This window comes from Pleurodeles waltl, chromosome 1_2 (genome assembly GCF_031143425.1).
Source record: "Pleurodeles waltl isolate 20211129_DDA chromosome 1_2, aPleWal1.hap1.20221129, whole genome shotgun sequence".
In the NCBI taxonomy this organism is placed as follows: Eukaryota; Metazoa; Chordata; class Amphibia; order Caudata; family Salamandridae; genus Pleurodeles; species Pleurodeles waltl.
Genome location: NC_090437.1, coordinates 374020726 through 374039390, shown reverse-complemented (window position 1 = coordinate 374039390; position 18665 = coordinate 374020726). Strand labels below are relative to the sequence as shown.

Below are 18665 nucleotides of genomic sequence, written 5' to 3'. Positions count from 1 at the left end.
AACCTAAGACAATCAGGGACCTGGGGTCAGTGGGCACACGGTTCAGGGGACAGAGGCACAGGATAACAGGGAAGCTGGGAGGACTGCTGTGCGACAGAGGGAGGGCAGGCCCAGGGAACCCACTCTCCACTAGGCACTCTCCAACATCATAGAAGCATACCACCATTCCCAGGAGATCATGGGCACAGTACTGGCCAAGTTTCAGGAGACCCAGCGGCTGCAGGAGGAACAGTACCTGGGGATCAGGGAGGACTTGAAGACCATTAACACTACCCTGGTCACCATTGCAGGGGTGCTGGCAGACATGGCCAACACCACGAGGGACACAGTGGCACACCAACGGACCCCTGACACTAGCCTGAATGATGAACAGCCATCCACCTCCGCCGGCGCTAGTGGACAGGAGGTCACACCACAGGACCAACAGGCCACCAGCACCCCACCCCCTGCAGAAGGAGAACCATCCCACAAACAGTCCCTGAGATCCAGGAACAAGACAGAAAACATTGCCAAGACCCCCGCCAGGAAATAAGACTCTCCTGAATGTCACCCTTCTGTCCCACTATGTCACTCTGACAACCTTGAATTGCCATTACTCCTCCTCCTATGCCCCCTTGTACAATGCACCTGTGATACCAATAGACTGGACTCCACCATGGACATTCCTCCATCATCACCCCAGCCCATTGCACAGCCCCCTCCACTTCTTAGCACAGAAATAAACACCCTTGAATCACAAATCAATCTGGAGTCAGTCTGTACTTTCACAAATGTGTTATTGCAACCTCTCTGAAAAATAGCAATGACAATGTTCATTTTCACATACCAATGTTCGACAGTTGTTGGGCAGCAGTAAACATAGCAGAAGGCAGAAAGTGGTACCCAGATCTGTGAAATGGAAAGCAAAAGTGAACTGTCAGGGTCCATACACAGAGGTAATAAGGCAGAATCATGCAATGTCCTACTGTAGTCTGATATGAGAGGAGCAGTGCCAGTCTCTTACCTGTGTCTCACTGGAAGTATTACATGATGATGTTGTTTCCGTTGTCTATAACTTCTTCTTCTTCTGCCTCCTCTTCCTCACTGTCCACAGGCTCCGCAGCTGCCACAAGTCCAACATCAGGCCCATACTCCTGCAGAAAAGCCACCTGCCATCGCAAAGCCAGGTTGTGCAACATTAGGCATGCCACAATGATCTGACACACCTTCTTCGGTGAGTAGTATAGGGAGCTACCTGTCAGATGCAGGCACCAGAACCTGGCCTTCAGGAGGCCAAAAGTCCGCTCTATTATACTCCTAGTTCACACATGTGCCTCATTGTAGCGTTCCTCTGCCCTTGTCCTGGGATTCCTCACTGGAGTCGGTAGCCATGACACATTGGGGTAACCAGAGTCACCTGCAAATATCGAGGGACAACTGTTAGAGCCACACCAACCCTTAGGGACTCTCCCATACCCAGACACCTATTTAAACTGTGTGGGGACCTTGGCCTCACCTATTAGCCACACACGGTGCCTCTGGAGTTGCCCCATTACATAAGGGATGCTGCTATTCCTCAAAATGTAAGCGTCATGCACTGAGCCAGGATACTTGGCATTCACATGGGAGATGTACTGGTCTGCTAAGCACACCAACTGCACGTTCATGGAATGGTAGCTTTTGCGGTTTCTGTACCCCTGTTCATTCCTGCAGGGTGGGGCAAATGCCACATGTGTACCATCAATTGCACTAATGATGTTGGGGATATGTCCCAGGGCATAGAAGTCACTTTTCACTGTGGGCACATCCTCCACCTGAGGGAAAACGATGTAGCTGTGCATGTGTTTCAGAAGGGCAGACAACACTCTGGACAACACGTTAGAGAACATTGGCTGTGACATCCCTGACACCATGGCCACTGTTGTTTGAAAGACCCACTGGCCAGGAAATGGAGCACTGACATGACCTGCACTAGAGGGGGGATTCCTGTGGGATGGCGGATAGCTGACACCAGGTCTGGCTCCAACTAGGTACACAGTTCATGGATTGTGGCACGATCAAGTCTGTAAGTGATAATGATGTGTCTGTCTTCCATTGTCGACAGGTCCACCAGGGGTCTGTATACCGGAGGATGACGCCATCTCATCATCTGTCCCAGCGGACGTGCCCTATGGAGGAGAAGGGTGAGCAGAGGGTCATACACCACATAGGTTTCACAAGGGTGTTTAGAACAATTGTGATGTAATCGCTGTGTCTGTCCGTATTCCTGCACCTAAGTGATGTGACGCAGTTAGTTGCCCTGCCATGTGGCCCCCTGAAATGGCAGCTGCCTGGCCTGTAAGGAGGGACTAGGGGAAACTTTGCTTGCGTTGTGCAGCGTTGCGGTAGGCGGACGAAGACTGCGGCGCAATTCAGCATTGGTTATCATTGGCCCCTATGGGCTCCAGGAGCCAATGACGATGTACGCCGGTGATGACGATACGCGCCGCTGCAGACGTGACCGCCATTTTCTATCTATTTACTCACTTGATACCTGACCTTCAACAGGAGAGGACCTACACTGCAAGTGCTGCTGTGACCTGAGTCTGGAAGCGACAATAGCTAGAGTGTCTGGGGAAAGGGCCCCTGCCTTCACTGCGGAGGAGTTGGACAACCTGGTGTCTGGGGTCCTCCCCAGTACACGCTACTCTACAGTCCTCCAGACAAGCAGGTGAGTACACTGTGAGCATGATGGATGGGACATGAATGTATGGAGTGGAGTGGATGGAAGATACGGGGTGGGCAGAGGCCAGCATGTGAGGATGGTCAATGTATGTGTTTCTCGGCCAGGGTGGGAAGTTGTGGCCAATGAGTAAGAAGACCCAGATGGGTGAGTAAAATCCATTCTTACTTCACTTTTCCTCTAGGTCAGCGCCCACCAGAAGAAGGGTATTTGGCGGGCCATCGCCAAGGAAGTGCGGACCCTGGCGGTCTATCATAGATGGAACACCCACTGCCACAAAAGATGGGAGGACCTGTGCTGCTGGACCAAGAAGACAGTGGAGGCCCAGCTGGGGATGGCCTCCCAACGTGGAAGGGGTGCCCATCGCACCATGACCCCCCTGATGTACCGGATCCTGGCGGTGGCATATCCTGAGTTGGATGGGTGCTTGAGGGCATCACAACAGCCACAATGGGGTGAGTACAGTCTCATTCAGCTGACTCTGTGCGCTTTATGGGGTGTCTGGGTGGGGGAAGTGGGCTGTGGGTTCCCCTAGGCCAGGGCAAATGTGCCAGGGTAGATCCATTGTTAGACAGGCTCTGTGGCACTCCAACCCCAAAAGTGGTAGTGGCCATCTACACCTAGTCAGGCTCCTCGGGCTATGGCCTCAGCACTGATGGCAGCCATTGTCCCTGTGTCCAGCCTCCCTCCTCCAACTTCGACTACCCAGACCCAATCCCCTCTACCTCAGCCTATCCCAAGCACACCATCAGACCAGCATGCACACTCATCAACACACAAGAGTGGACATGGCAAACATAAGCACCACACATCCCACAGGCACTCACACAAGCACCATACCCATGCAGACACACCACTGCCTCCACTGTGTCCCCTCCTCCATGTCTTCCTCCTCCCTCCCAGTCTTGTCTCCACTCACACCAGCATGCACTACATCCTCAGCCACTACCACCATCACCAGCACGCCCATCACCACACACCGCTCACGTGCAATCACCATCCCCACTACCATTCACACGTCCCCTATGTCCTCCCCCAGTGTGTCTGTGAGCCCTCCTCCCAAACTACACAAACACAGGCACACACCCACTCAACAGCCATCCAACTCACACCAGCCTCCAGCCCATGCACCCTCACCCAAACTCAGCAGACGTACACCTCCTACAACCACTACCTCTTCCTCCACTCCCAAACCCCCTCCATCTTCCCAGTCCTTGGCAGGATGAAGCACTTTGGGCACAAAGCCCCCTCCAGAACCAGTGGAGATAAGCATCCACTTCCCCAGTCCTTGGCAGGATGAAGCACTCTGGGCCCAAAGCCCCTCCAGAACCAGTGGAGAAAAGCATCCACTACCCCAGTCCTTGGCAGGATGAAGCACTCTGGGCACAAAGCCCCCTCCAGAACCAGTGGAGAAAAGCATCCACTACCGAGTCCTCGGCAGGATTAAGCACTCTGGGCCCAAAGCCCCCTCCAGAACCAGTGGAGAACATATCCACTAAAGAGACTGTGGCCTTGGACTCCCCAGGACCAAGCAGTGGGCAAACCACCCACTGGAGAGACTTGAGAGACTGTGGCATTGCACTCCCCAGGAGCAAGCAGTGGGCATGGAGCCCCCTCGTGGAGCAGTGGCGTTGTCCCATCACCTGGCTGAGGTGCAAACCATCCACTTGAGAGACTTGAGAGACTGTGGCATTGCACTCGCCAGGACCAAGCAGTAGGCAAACCACCCACTTGAGAGACTTGAGAGACTGTGGCATTGCACTCCCCAGGAGCAAGCAGTGGGCATGGAGCCCCCTCGTGGAGCAATGGCATTGTCCCATCACCTGGCTGAGGTGTCCCCCTCCCCTTTCCCCTGAGGTGCCTGTTTTTTTTCGACCTGATGCCCCAGCAGTGTTCTCTACGTTTTGAGGCAGGTGTCATGTGTGGGCTTCGCCCATGCATTTTGGGACCACTGGTCCATGGACATTGAATAGAACACTATCCGGACTTGTGTAGTTGCTGTACATATTTGAATATATTGATCTTTTACAGACATGGTGCCCTATCTGGATTTTTGATGATTACACTTGTTACAATCATTTCATTTGGTCTTTGTGTTCTTCCAGGGGGTGGCGGATTGTATCTTTGATGTATTTGGATGTGTTTGTGTGTCTGTTGTTGTGGGTGGGGGTGGCGGTGTTGCGTATTGCGTGTGTGTGTGTGTCACTCTCTTTTTCCTCCTCCCTCCCCTGTGTGCTAGGTACAGTACTCACCGTGGTCGTCGCCGCCATCTTTGATGTTCCTGGTAGAAGAGGAGGTAAACCAACATTGGTAACACCTGTAATTCGGGCTCCATGGCGGCCTGGTTCATTGTTGGATGTCGAGAAGTGAATGGTTTCCGTTCCGCTGGGCTTTTGTTGGCGTTGGTACCGCCCCGGAAAAGCTGGCAGATTGGTGCCTTGTAATACACTGGGCATTACACTGTCTTCCGCATGTCTGTTGGCGGTTACCGCCGTTGTGTTTGTTTCTACTGCCATGGCAGTCGGTGTGTTAAAGGTGCTGTCTGTGTTGGCGGTTTCTGCCATGGTCGTGATTCCATTTTTTTTCCATCGGCCTGTTTGCGGTATTACTGCTGCTTTGTCACCGACCGCCAAGGTTGTAATGAGGGCCTTAGTGTCAGACTACCGCCATTTACCTCAGTCCCCAAAGGCACATGCTGCGGAGTGCCACAAGGATCTTCACTCAGCGCGATGCCCCAAGGATCCTCACTCAGCCCGATGCTTTACAACATCTACGTGGCCCTGCTTACCAATATAATGAAACAACACGGGCTAAACATAGTCTCCTATGCGGATGACACCCAACTGATTCTCTCCCTTTCTGAGGACTCTGCAAAGGCCAAGAGAAATTTCCAATATGGGATGAGAGCACTCGCTGCCTGGATGGAGACCAGCTGCCTCAAACTCAACATGGACAATACAGAGATCCTCCTAATCGGCTCCATCCCTTATGGCAGGAATGATTCTTGGTGACCCACCGCTCTGGGAAATGCCACATGGACCATGCACGCAACCTGGGTATCATCCTGGACTCCTCGCTCTCCATGACCCACCAAGTCAACTCTGTCTCTTCATCATGATTTCACACCGTCCAACTCCTGCAGAAGATTTTCAAGTGGATCCCCTCCGACACAAGAAAGACAGTCATCCATGCACTTGTCACCAGCAAACTGGATTACGACAACACACTCTATGCCCGCATCACCAAGAAACTACAATCAAGACTACAAAGAGTCCGGAATGCAGCAACTAGACTCATCATGGACATCCCCGATACAGACGCCTCTCCTCCCACCTCAGAGACCTACACTGGCTCCCAGTCAACAAGCGCATCACATACAAACTCGTGATCAACACCTACAAGGTATTGCACAACATAGGACTGGAAGAACTCAACCACTGCCTCGTTTTCTATGTACCCAACAGACAACTCCACTCCTCCCAGCTTGCCCTCACATCCGCCCCCAAGATCCAGAAAAGTACAGCAGGAGGATGATCCTTCTCCTAGCTGGCAGCCTGCACATGGAAAACGCTACCTCTCAAACTCAGGCAGATCGCATACCTTAAGCTGTTCAGGAAGGACCTCAAGACCTGGCTCTTTGACTCAGCAGCACGCCCACAAACAGCGCCTTGAGACCTTATGGTTGATTAGCCGCACTTTACAAATCTTTGATTGATTGATTGATTCCTCATGAATGAGAGCTGAAGGTATGACACAAGTGAAGACAACTGTATTTTATTAAATCAGATGTAAGTTTTTTTTTTACTATCTTACTTCTCGCTGTAGATTATGCGTACCTTACTCAGTACTCTTTTGGAGCACAGGATTACAGTAGGGTTGGATTGCACTACTAAATCAACTAGCCTTCAGGAATACAACTGATCTCATGCTTTGAACTGAAAAGAATAGTTTGTTTGACTAGTCACTCTGCTTTAGGATGAATAAAATTAGTTTAACGTATTCCAGTTTGTTAAATTTACAGAGGCAAATGATAATCCAGTTTGTGTTTTTGTTCTTTAGGAATTCTAATCTTTTACTATCACAAATGTAAACTGTAGTAGTCTTCAATTACTTTTCTTACTACCACAATAGTTGTTGACTTTCATTGTTGTTAGGTTAAGTTACAACACTTTAGTACAGACAATTGTAGGTGTGAGGATTGAAATTACACCATGTGCCCTAGGGAAAAGGTACTGCAGGTAGAACCGAAGGAAAATAGGTTGTGATGTCTCAAATGGAAGAAGTGCTGTGAGTCAGAAAATGTGAATACTCTAAATAATCCAGGTGAGATCGAATGTTACACACACTGAAGGTGTTTTTGCTCTTTGGAGGTATTAGTGTTAATGAAGTGGCTAAAAAAACTGAGCTTCTGAAACGATACAACTTATTGGCTGAAAAGCTGAGGTGTGGGAGCCATGTGATGAAGTTGGTGAAACTTGAGGTGCTGGAGCCAGGTGAAGACAGGCCATCTCCTGAAGCAAAACGCTAAAGACAATCAAAAGATTCCAGTCAACTGTCTTATCAACATCAGTACTGTTGGACAGATGAACAAAGGGTTACCTCTTATTTCTTTGATACTTTCCTGTGCTGACCAAAAAAGCCATTTTTGGTTCCTTGCCCACAGTCTGTGTGTGTGTGTGTGTGTGTTTGTTTCCAGGTCTTTATATATGTTTTGGACACCATTGCCAGCCAGTAATACCAGGTATTTCATCTATGGCAGGCACCATTCTTGTAGCACCTGTGATGCCCCAATCAAGATGGAGGTTTTTTTTTAATGAGAACTACAAGATTCCCTGAAACTTTTGTTAGAACTCGAAGTCAGTGATGTCTCATGGGAATTTGGCAACTTCTCTTAACAATATTACCTAACATGCACTTACAAAATGTGGTAGTCTGTACCCACCACAACTGTCTTTTTGTCTGACTCCTCTGGGAACACAACACTGATGCTGGAAAAAGGGGCTTGCCCTGATAAGATGAAACACAATATTATGCTGTATTAAATTTGGTATGATACATCTGCCCTTGCTCTAGCTACCCAGCTTCTCAGGCTGAAAGATATAACGGCTCTGTGAGTTTTAACGCGACGGGCCGAGCTTCCACAAAATACAACTCTCTACAAAACCAGTAACTTAATTAACACTGCCAGTGCAAGAACAAGGTCCCTACCCATGTTATTGGTGATGGTTTGTGGTGCTGATGAACCAGCTCCAGTGCTTAATTTGTGCTTGTTGTTTTCTTTTGAGAGTCAGCACTGATTTTTGAGGGCCAGCACTTATTTTTCTGCTTCAAACATTTACTGAGAGCAAAAGACACATATGTGAAAGACGGAGGTAGAGAAAAATGAACTAGTCCAACTAGTTTTGATGAAGGTCCCGGTGGCCCCTGGTGCTGGAATGTACCAGCCTCCCAAAGTATCCCTGGCCCAGATGATATTAGTTAGGATCTCTAATCTGACCAGTTGCTTTCAGACAGAAACAAGACACCCAACTGACCTGTGTACTCAACATTTGAGGTTGGGGAATAGAGGTACATGGCCCAATTGTGTCTGAAAATGGTGATATCATCAGAACTTCAAGAACAAAAACTCCTTTCATATGATTCAAATGATTCACCGGAGTCAATGTACTGCTATCAAAATGCATGGCGGGAAGTAGAAAAATACAGCTGTGTCAATGGTTCTGCAACAGAATGTGGGTGCTGGTCAGCAACATCAACTAGCTAAAGGCATAATGTTGTGGAAAATCCAAATACTGCTTTAAGAGCAAGTATATTTAATGAGGGATTCCTGTTTAATCAAGGGCGGAGTATTATGAGTTTCAATAATGCGCCCATTACTTATCGTTAATTGTATTACTCCTAGTCCTGCTCCCTCGGCTCCCTTAGTAACCAATGAGGCCCCTTTGCCTCACCTAGACCCCTCCCCTCTCTTTTTAAACGGTCCCTCCCCCCCGCCCACTCCTGTATAGAAACAGGCCAAAGGCAACTCAGTTGTCCTGTACCGGGAGGGAAGGAGGGAACGGTAAGGAAGGTGAGGGAGAAGGACTAGGAGTAATGCCATTAACGATTTACCTCCCGTCCCTCCCTCGCCTTCCTTAGTAACCAATGAGACATAGCAAGAAATCAGGAGACAGACAACTGAATTGCAATGCATAAATAACACATTTAATCACAACCAATCAAGACACAGAAAGATCCCTATTCCATCATAGAGGACAATACCCCATGCCCCAAAACAGACTCCAAACTCCCCAATTCAGCAATATGGTAGTGGCGAACAAAAGTGGATGGAGACACCCAAGTAGCGGCCCTAAAAATCTCCACCACGAAGCGCCCTGCAACTCAGCCACGGTAGCAGCCATACCTTGAGTGGAACGACCCTGAATCCAAGAAGGAGGCACCACCCCTTTTAAATCATAGGCCAACTGCACCATTGACCAGATCCAGCAACTCAGGGATGCAGTAGAAGGCTTCTCCCCTTTCCGTGCAGGACAAAAATTAACAAACAAAGAATCCCCTTTCCGAAATGCAGCAACCACCTTCAAATAACACAACAAAGCCTGCAGCACATCCAAAGCATGCAACCTGACCTCCTCCTCCAAGAAAGATTCTGGACAAAAGGCAGGGAGGATCACCTCCTGCCAGCCATGAAAAGCCAAATTCACCTTAGGCACAAAAGAGGGAACTGGAACCAGAACAACATGATCTGAAAAAAATTTGCAAAAAGGAAAAGAGCAGGATGATGCAACCAACTCCCCCAAACGCCGGGCCGAAGTAATAGCCACCAAAAAACAAGCCTTTGAGAGAGTGTACTCTAAACATTACATATTTTAGAGGTGAAATGCTTATATTTAACAATGCTGCATTAATAATATTATTCATTGAAACGTATTTTAAACATGAAAATTATTGTACGCATATACTAATGTCATCTATAAGAAATGATTGCTTGCATTATGAATTAATTGAATACATTAACATTTACGAAGATTGCATTTTATTAGAATCCATAAGCCTTAAGTTAGCGTGAGCTGAAGAATTAGCTGTGTAACTCTCATATTAAAGCATATTTTTCTGTTTCTCTAGTGTGCTGACTTGCAAAAGGGCCATGACTCAGCATTTGTTCTCTTCTACGTTTTTGCAACATTGCTAGTTTTTCCCATTCGCATGCTAGCTGCTTTATTATAAAGTTATACGCTTTGCAACAAGAATGGACACTTTCAAGGACATGGAACCACGGAAAAGAGAACTTTTGACCTGAAGAACGTGCCAGAGAATGAAGTAACCCTGGATGTGCCACCTACGAAAAACGTCAATTATGAAGACCAATCAAAGTTTTGTGATTTATCACACAATGACAAATGCATTACTTAATGTATAATTTGATAGGTTACAGATAGTGGGGTGAAATGACTATCCAATAGAATTTTGGGGGAAGGTATTGCCAAAAAGAGATAAAAACTCATGACACAAGAGACTTAGGTAGGGAATGATATTGATTGCATCCAGAAACTCTGTCACTCTGTTTGGTGATTTGAGACTTAATAAAACCATCATCACCCTTAGTTGCCCCATTTTACTTTCCTCCTTATGAGGGAAGTGCCCCCCTGCTTTAAACTAGATAGATTGATGACGATTCAACTGATGTCCTGAAGACGAAGTTTGAACCTGTATGCTGACTCATTCTGAGGAGGGTAATTATGATCACTGCTATTGTGATTTGTCTAAGTGCTTTCCTTTCTAGGTACCAACTGCTGTATTTTTGATTAGAGACCTTAGTTAGATGTTTTCCAAATTGGTGTTCTAAATTGTTTTTGCATGAAGTCCAACATGCTGATGCTAATTAGTGGTTAGGCTAGGGTTTACCTTGACTGACGCGACAAGGGTGACTGACGTTGTACTATGCTGAACTGGGTTTATATGATGTTCTATATATTCTGACTTGTGTATTTCTTATGTTAGTGTCTTAATGGTTCTGATCTTTACATTGTCAAAGTCTTATCACAGTTGCCATATCGTGACTATGCTCCTTTGTTTCCTGGTTTTGAGATTAATACATTTGCTATTAGATTGTAATCAATAGGGAATAAAATTCACAAAACTTCAATAAGGTGTGGTTATTCATGGCTGAAAGGTCATGGTTGCGCCGACAGTTTTAACAAATGTCTAAACTGAAATATATTGTGGTGATATATGTTGACGACATTATTGATATATTGCTTGACATATTGATCAGTTACCTCGTCTTACGGTGTCTCACCACTGGGTCAAAAGATTCATCGGCCTAAAACGAGTCCTAATGTGTATAAATTAACATAGAAGGACGCGTTAACACCTTCAAAGTCAAATTCTTTAAATCAATGTCCCACAAAAATTCGAAAGGGGGGTCCAGCAAGACATCCAACACCAACTGGAGATTTCAGCCAGAAAAAGCATGTATAAGCCTCTGAAACAGTTCCCCAGACCCTGAAATTGTTTTGGCATCAAACGACCATCATCCTCCAAATTCCACCAAGGACCCATAAAGGCTGGGATCGCCGCCCACTGCACACATAACGTAGCCACCGACAACCCCCTACGTGCCCTATCCTGCAAAAACTGCATGATCACAAACAGAGAAGCCACCGTAGGGTCAATCTGCTACCGCAAACACCAAGAGGATAAAACTTCCACTGACGTCCATAGGAATGCAACGTGGACTTAAGCCTAGCAGCCTGTAAAGTCACAGCCAAAGGACCAGGAAACCCCAGTCCTGTCAAACCCCCCCATTCAACCTCCAAGCTGTCAAGTGCAGCCTCTGGATTTATCCCAGGGAAGGAAACACCAGAGGAGAAGGATAGAGAGGAAGAACCCACTCCGTCCCGGATGCCAACCCCCTAAGCAGAGGAAACCAATTTGCACAAGGCCAACAGGGAGCGATCAAAAACACCTGAGCCCCCACCTGCCTGACCCCGACAAGAAAGGATCTGATCAACTGAAAAGGGGGAAACGCATAAAGAAGACCCTGCGCCCACTGCCAAGACAGACCGTCCAATGCCCACGCCTGAGGACACCGAAACTGGGAGCAGAACCTTCCCACCTTCGCGTTCCCCGGGGAGGCAAATAAGTCCACAACTGGATGACCCCATCTCCACACCTGACAATGGAACAGAGGCAATCGAAGGGAGAAATCCTGGGAGGAAGGAATGATCCTGCTCAACCGATCCACCAGAACATTGTCTGCCCCCTGAATGTGTGTGACCCGAAGAGACAGAACAGAATGCTGAGCCCATAAAAATATGGCCCTTGCAACCAGATTCAGTGAGTAAGACCTAGTCTCCTTGTCTGTTGATATAAGATTTGGCCACCAAGTTGTCTGTCTGGACCAACACTGCCGCCCCCGCAAGATCACTTGAAAATGCACCAGAGCTAGCTGAACCACAGTCAATTCCCTTCAATTCGATGACCTGTCTGAGTCTTGCAGAGACCAAAAACCCTGATCCTGTTACGACCCCAGCCAAGCCCCCCACCCTGAGAGACTGGCATCCGTTGTCAGCACCACAGGCACCGGAGGAGACAAAAGAACCCCTATTTGTGAGATGAGCTGGTACTATCCACCCACCCAACTCCCGACGAATGGAATATGACACAGGAATGTGGGCCAGAAGATTGCAAGGATCCGGAGATCATCGGGAGAGAAACCAGTTGACCAGACAAAGGAGATGAAACCTGGCCCAAGAAACCAGGAATATCACTGAAGCCAAGTGACCCTGCAGCCGCAACCACTAAAGCGACCTGGGAGCCACCTGAGGCAGCACAGCGTTTACTTAATCCTGAAGGCCCTGCCACCTCCTCTCTGATACAGTCACCAACCCTTGCAGAGTCAGAAATTGAGCCCCGATAAACACCAGGTCCTGGGAAGGTACCAAATCTGATTTCCCCCAATTGATCAAGAAACTGTGACCCTGGAGGACCCCCTAGACCCGTGCCACATGAATCCTCATGAGGTTGGTGTTTGGAGCCTGTACGAAAAGATTGTCCAGGTAAGGATGCACAAACACCCCTTCCACATGCAAAAGAGCTACGAGAGCAGCCAGTACTTTCGTGAACACCCTGGGAGAGGACTTTAGGCCAAAGGGAAGAACACAGAAATGAAAATGGTCTGGACTGATTCCAAAATGCAGAAACCTTTGAGAGGATCCTGTGAAAGGCAAGTATCCTGAAGATCCAGAGAGCCCAAAAAATCTCCTGGAGCAATCAGAGGAAGAATATCCTGAAAGATCAACATCCGGAAGTACACAATTTTGATCCAAGAATTCAACCATTTGAGATTCAAGATAGGAAGAAAACCCCCAGTTATCTTCGGAACAAGGAACAGAACAGAATAAGCCCCCTTTCCCCATTCCTCCACCGGCACCCTGGAAATGGCTCCTTTTAACAGCAAGTCTCAGACGCCCTCTACCGAGGCTCCCCATTTGTCTTCTTCCACAGGCAAAGTTGTCGGATGAACCCCTGTGTCCGGAGGAACAAGATCAAACTCTATGGAGTATCCATTCTCCACAATGTTCAGGACCCAACGATCGGTGACATCCCTTTGCCAGTCGGACAGGAAATGCCACAGTCTTCCTCCAACCGGTCACTCTCCAGAACATTGATTGTCAGGAGCCCTTCTTTGGAGTTCCCTTCGCCGAGGAAACAGACCTCTTTGGAGAAAACCTAGGCTGAAACCCACACTCCTTGGAAGAAGAGGACCGAGGAACAAACTTGGGAGAGGACCTAGAATGAATCTTCCACCCCTTGCCAGATGCGGAACCCCCCTTATAAGGCAAGGCATGCTTCCGGTCCTGAAAGGCTTTAGAAATCATGGCTGGCAACTGATTACCAAACAAAGCCTGGTCCTCAAAAGGAAGTCTCAGGACAGCCGCCTTCTTCCCAGGATCAGCCTTCCATTGTCCAACCATAGAGATCTGCAGGCTCCAATCACGGCCCCAGAAGCCATAGCCAAGGAGAGGGATAACTTCAGAAGAAATATCTTCTAACAAACAAGCCCATAACCAACAGTAATTCAGAACATTCCGACCCATCCTGCACCCTGGGGACTCTGGCAAAGTCCTGAACCAAGGACTGCGCAGAATAAGCAGAAAGTATACCGGCCCGAAGAGTCAAATTCCCAGCAGCAAAAGCCTGTTTCATACCGGAGTCAACCTTCCAGTCGGTGGCATCAGAAAGAGTACAGTCTTCAGGACTGACAGCGGTTTTACCAATCAAAGTAGCCAGCATAGAATCCAAAAGCACAGAAGGAGACAGAGCATCCTCCCCTTCCAGCAAGTACAATAGTACAATTTCTGGAGAAAACGCGGAACCTGGGCCTTGTCAACCTCTGTCCCCTCACGGAAAACCATGTCCTTTACTGGCCCCTGGAAAGGCATAGCAAAACGTGAAGGGGTAACATATTGAGGAAATAAGGTAGATTGCAGGCTGAAAAGCAGGAAATCCTAGATTGTCACTCAAACGTTCCACATCTCCTCACAATACACAAATTTGCCCCCAGAGGAGGTAGAAGGAACATCCCCCTCCGATAAGATGAGCCAGCAGCCTCCCCCGAGGTATGAGCAGCAGAGGAATGACCTGACCTGACCGGACAGCCCAAGCCTAGAGAGCTCTTGAAACCACCACCTCAATCATATTTTGAACCTTCTCCTGAGACATAAGAGGAGCAGTCCCGGCAACAGCACTCCTGACTACTCGGGCTGACTGCAATGAACAGGGACCCCCACTCAGAGGAGGAAGAGGATGAGAGAACACATCTCCGTTTGGCACCCTTCTGCTTCGACATTTTCGAACACAAGAAATGCCCAAATCCACCCTCAGCGATTTAAAAAGGGAGAAAACACCACCTCTAAACACCAATCAAAAATACACCAGAATTGGGCCCCCAATCAAGAAAAACCTCAAAAAAATACAAAAAAGGGGCCCAAAAGCCCGCCTTACCGCATAGAAGGTGAAAAACTATGCAGCTGGGTGCCCATCCTGCTCCGCGATACTGCAACCCGGAAGCACGGCCCGAGCCACAACAGAGCCGGTCAACCACGTCAGACGATGCTGCAGCAACACCGACAGAGGCAGCCATGCACACCTCACATTGCTGCCGCCAGCTAGGAAATCGGCACCAGAAGCTCTGCAACCAACAGTGAGGAACAAAATGAAGCCCCCTCAGCCATGCCATGGAGGAGAGAAAGGTAAGTCTAAGGGATTAGACAAAAAGAAACAGAAGTTGTCAGGGGCGTGGGGACCATTCAAAAAGAGAAGGGAGGGGTCTAGGTGAGGCAAAGGGGCCTCATTGGTTACTAAGGAAGGCGAGGGAGGGACAGGAGGTAATGCATTTTGAAGCATATGTTAAAAAACATATGCCTAGAATATGTATCATACTTAATTAGCACTCAGAATAGCATTCCAACTTCTGCAAAAATGCTGCTTTTTTTCCCAGCACAAACATGGTAAGGAAAACCTTGCTGGATTTGTATGGGGAAATGACACAATATTCTGAATAGTGCAGCTTACAGCAGAGGAAAACGTGTTATTAACATGGTATCCCTCATTTTGTGGTGTAAGCTTCACAAAGGTAAGGTACTACTACAACTGGTTTATACCACATTACTGGTATAATTACTGGTTGTTGAATTAGCTCTTCACATACTACGGGTCTTATAATCAGTCCCACTATGTTATAACGTTCTATATATTTTTTAAATATTCAAAAGGTTTAGTTTGTAAACCAAGCATATGTGTTCATTTACATGTATACTATAAAGCACTGCCATACTGCATTCCTTTCAAACTCTCCAGCAAGTGTGTCACTAAAAACGCCTTCAGTTTTGAGTCAAAGAAAAGAAAAGTAAACACTATCTTAAAATTATTATCAGCAGCTGATCGGAGGTCGACTGATTTTTGGCAGTCTGTCTTTTAAATAAAATCACTAGAAGTTTCAAGAAAAGCATGCAAAGGCTTCTATTGTTAAATCTCAAAATTAACTCCTTCAAGGTTATCAGGTGGCGGGGTGTTGCAGCACCTCAGCAACCCCAGTTCCAGCATCACTCTCTCTGTCCTTTAGGGGTAAATAAGGCTTCCCTGGTATCAAAGGTGCCATTGGGTGGGATTATGCAGGCTTGCCACATTCACCATCTTGTACTGCTTCTTGACAAGTGCTCAAACTACGGTCACACAAGTGTTTTTGGTTCGTTTGAGGCAAAGCGAGTTGTGTGTAGTTAAGTCATGGCTCACCAGGTTTACAGGGGGCAGGGTGGCACACGGGGTGAATATTAATAAACGTAAACATACTCATTTAAAAAACGTACCTCCCCTCAGCTGCTCTTCCGTCTCCTCAGCAGGCAGGCACAGGCTCCCAGTCTGCCCTGCGGCCAATCCTGATGCCGCTCAGAGCAGCGTTAGGATGGACTGGGAGCGCCAAACCAGGGCACTCCTTGACAAACTGGGAGTCTGCGCCTGCTCTCTCTTGCCTGGCAACATAGTGCTGGGCTTGAGAGAGCACAGGGCGCATGTGTGTTTTGCCAGCCCGAGATGGCCGGCCAAACATACATGCGCACTGAGGGGAGTGCACTGTGAACTCCCCTCCATGGCTGTCATCCCCAGTGCCCCACCCCTTTTATTAAAAAATTATAATAAACATATCATGTTTTAGTAAAAGGTTTGTAGCTGCTGCTGCTGGCGGGGTGCAACGTTCCCCCACCATAGCAGAGGAGCCGCCACTGGTGTAGTTTCTAGACCTACAGAGATTCACCTCTGGTGGGGCAATAAGCATAATAATCTGTGACCATGGACTTTGCACCACACATTGTTTGCAGAACTTTTTTTGCAGTCGTGTGTACTCTTTATTTATTCACTTTTCATGAACTGCAGTAACGAAAGTTGTGCACGAATGGGAGCAAGACCACTGCAATATCTATTTAGTTATGGTGCTTGTTTTCCTTTTCCTCTTTTTCCCTGAACTGATCCATGTTAGGTTGCCATGCAAAAATGCACACACCCTCGCACTATAATGGCAAACCTTCATGAGTTCTCTCAAGCATAGTTTTTTGACCCAGAAGGGAATCCTTTCCATGCACAGACTATGGGGGTCATTACAACATTGGCGGTATAAGGTGCTTACCGCCATGCAGAAGACCGCCAATACACCGCCGCGGCCGCGGTAGACCGCCACAGCTATTATGACACACATCACAGAATCCGCCGAAATTCAGACACCCACACAATACCGCCACACCAAAGGTCAGCGATAAACTGGCGGAAATACATCCTCCACCTCCACGCCAACAGAAACACGCCCATGCTATTATGACCCACGAATCCACGCGGCGGTCTTTCAACCGTGGTATTCCATTGGCGGTACACACCGCTGCGCTCAAAATACACACACATCTCCAAAACACCGCCACATTGGACAATTCCAAATACACACACCTGATACACATACAAACACCACTCCCACACACCCAACACAATATAAAACACACACCCACATCACCCACAAACCCCTACAACCAGAATTTCTGAGAGAAGGCCAGAGAGACAGCACAGCTACTGACAACCCCATCACACAGAGGCACACAACACCATCACCCACACTACATCCATGCACAAAACACCACATACCACTACATTCACCACACTCATCAACACATACACCACCCAACACATCACACACACCACCTCATGTCACGCCAAAGACACCCCCGCTTCTCCGAGGAGGAGCTCAGGGTCATGGTAGAGGAAATCGTGCGGATAGAGCCACAGCTATTTGGCTCACAGGTACAGCACACATCAATAGCCAGGAAGATGGAGCTATGGCGCAGAATAGTCGACAGGGTCAACGCCGTGGGACAGCACCCAAGAAATAGGGAGGACATCAGGAAGAGGTGGAACGACCTATGGGGGAAGGTGCGTTCCACGGTCTCCAGGCACAACATCGCGGTGCAGCGGACTGGCGGTGGACCCCCACCTCCTCCCCCACAACTAACAACATGGGAGGAGCAAGTCCTGACCATCTTGCATCCTGAGGGCCTCGGAGGAGTCGGTGGAGGATGGGACACTGGTAAGTCATATCTTAACTATCACATCCCCCACCCTACCTGCATGCTATCACACACCCCCACCCTCACACCCTCCCCTATCACCCCAAATCCTCACTAATCTACCCATGACACCAGCCACCCATCCCAACACCAAGCCCTGCATGACAAAACTAAGCATGGGCACCCCTCACTAAAGCATGCCCACTGCACATACCCAGAACACCCCCCCCCCAACCATCATCACCCAACCCCCACAAAGGAATGCTTGCACTGGGGTACACAAACACCCACCCATTGCACACCATGACATACACAGATGCAATAATCCTGTTCCTATACCCCTGCAGGAACCCGAAGGACCGTCACCACACCAGAGGGTCCAGGCAACATCACTCCACCCCCAGAAGAGGCCCACAGTGACGACAGCAGCTCTGCCCCACTGGATCCTGATGACCAGCCCGGACCATCGTGGGCCTCAGGACAGTCGGTTCCCTTTGCCCAGCCACAACCCAACACCGAGCTGCCACCCTCTGGTAACACCAGCACAGCACCCACCCAGCGGGCCCAAACCTCCCTACCCTGGACAGGTCAATCAGCGGTGTGTCCACCACTACAGGGCACCCAGGCTAACCCACCACCCCAACAACAACAGGGACCTGGGGGCAGTGGCAGTGGGCACACGGTCCAGGGGACGGAGGCACAGGAACACAGGGGAACTGGCAGGGCTGCTGTGCGACAGAGGGAGGACAGGCCAAGGGAACCAACTCTCCATGAAGCCCTATCCTCCATCATGGGAGCATACCACCACTCCCAGGAGACGATTGCCACGATCCTGGACAAGTTGCAGGAGACCCTGC

General features: G+C 48.6%; 1 long non-coding RNA gene across 1 annotated transcript in view; it reads left to right on the top strand.

The window, feature by feature from the left end:
• The window catches only part of LOC138295574 (uncharacterized), a 125027-nt gene extending 114177 nt beyond the window's left edge, over nucleotides 1-10850 (top strand). The window contains exon 3 of the long non-coding RNA XR_011203627.1: nucleotides 9827-10850. This is a non-coding gene — a long non-coding RNA (uncharacterized lncRNA). The remainder of the gene's footprint in view (nucleotides 1-9826) is intronic.
• The last annotated feature ends 7815 nt before the right edge of the window (nucleotides 10851-18665 follow it).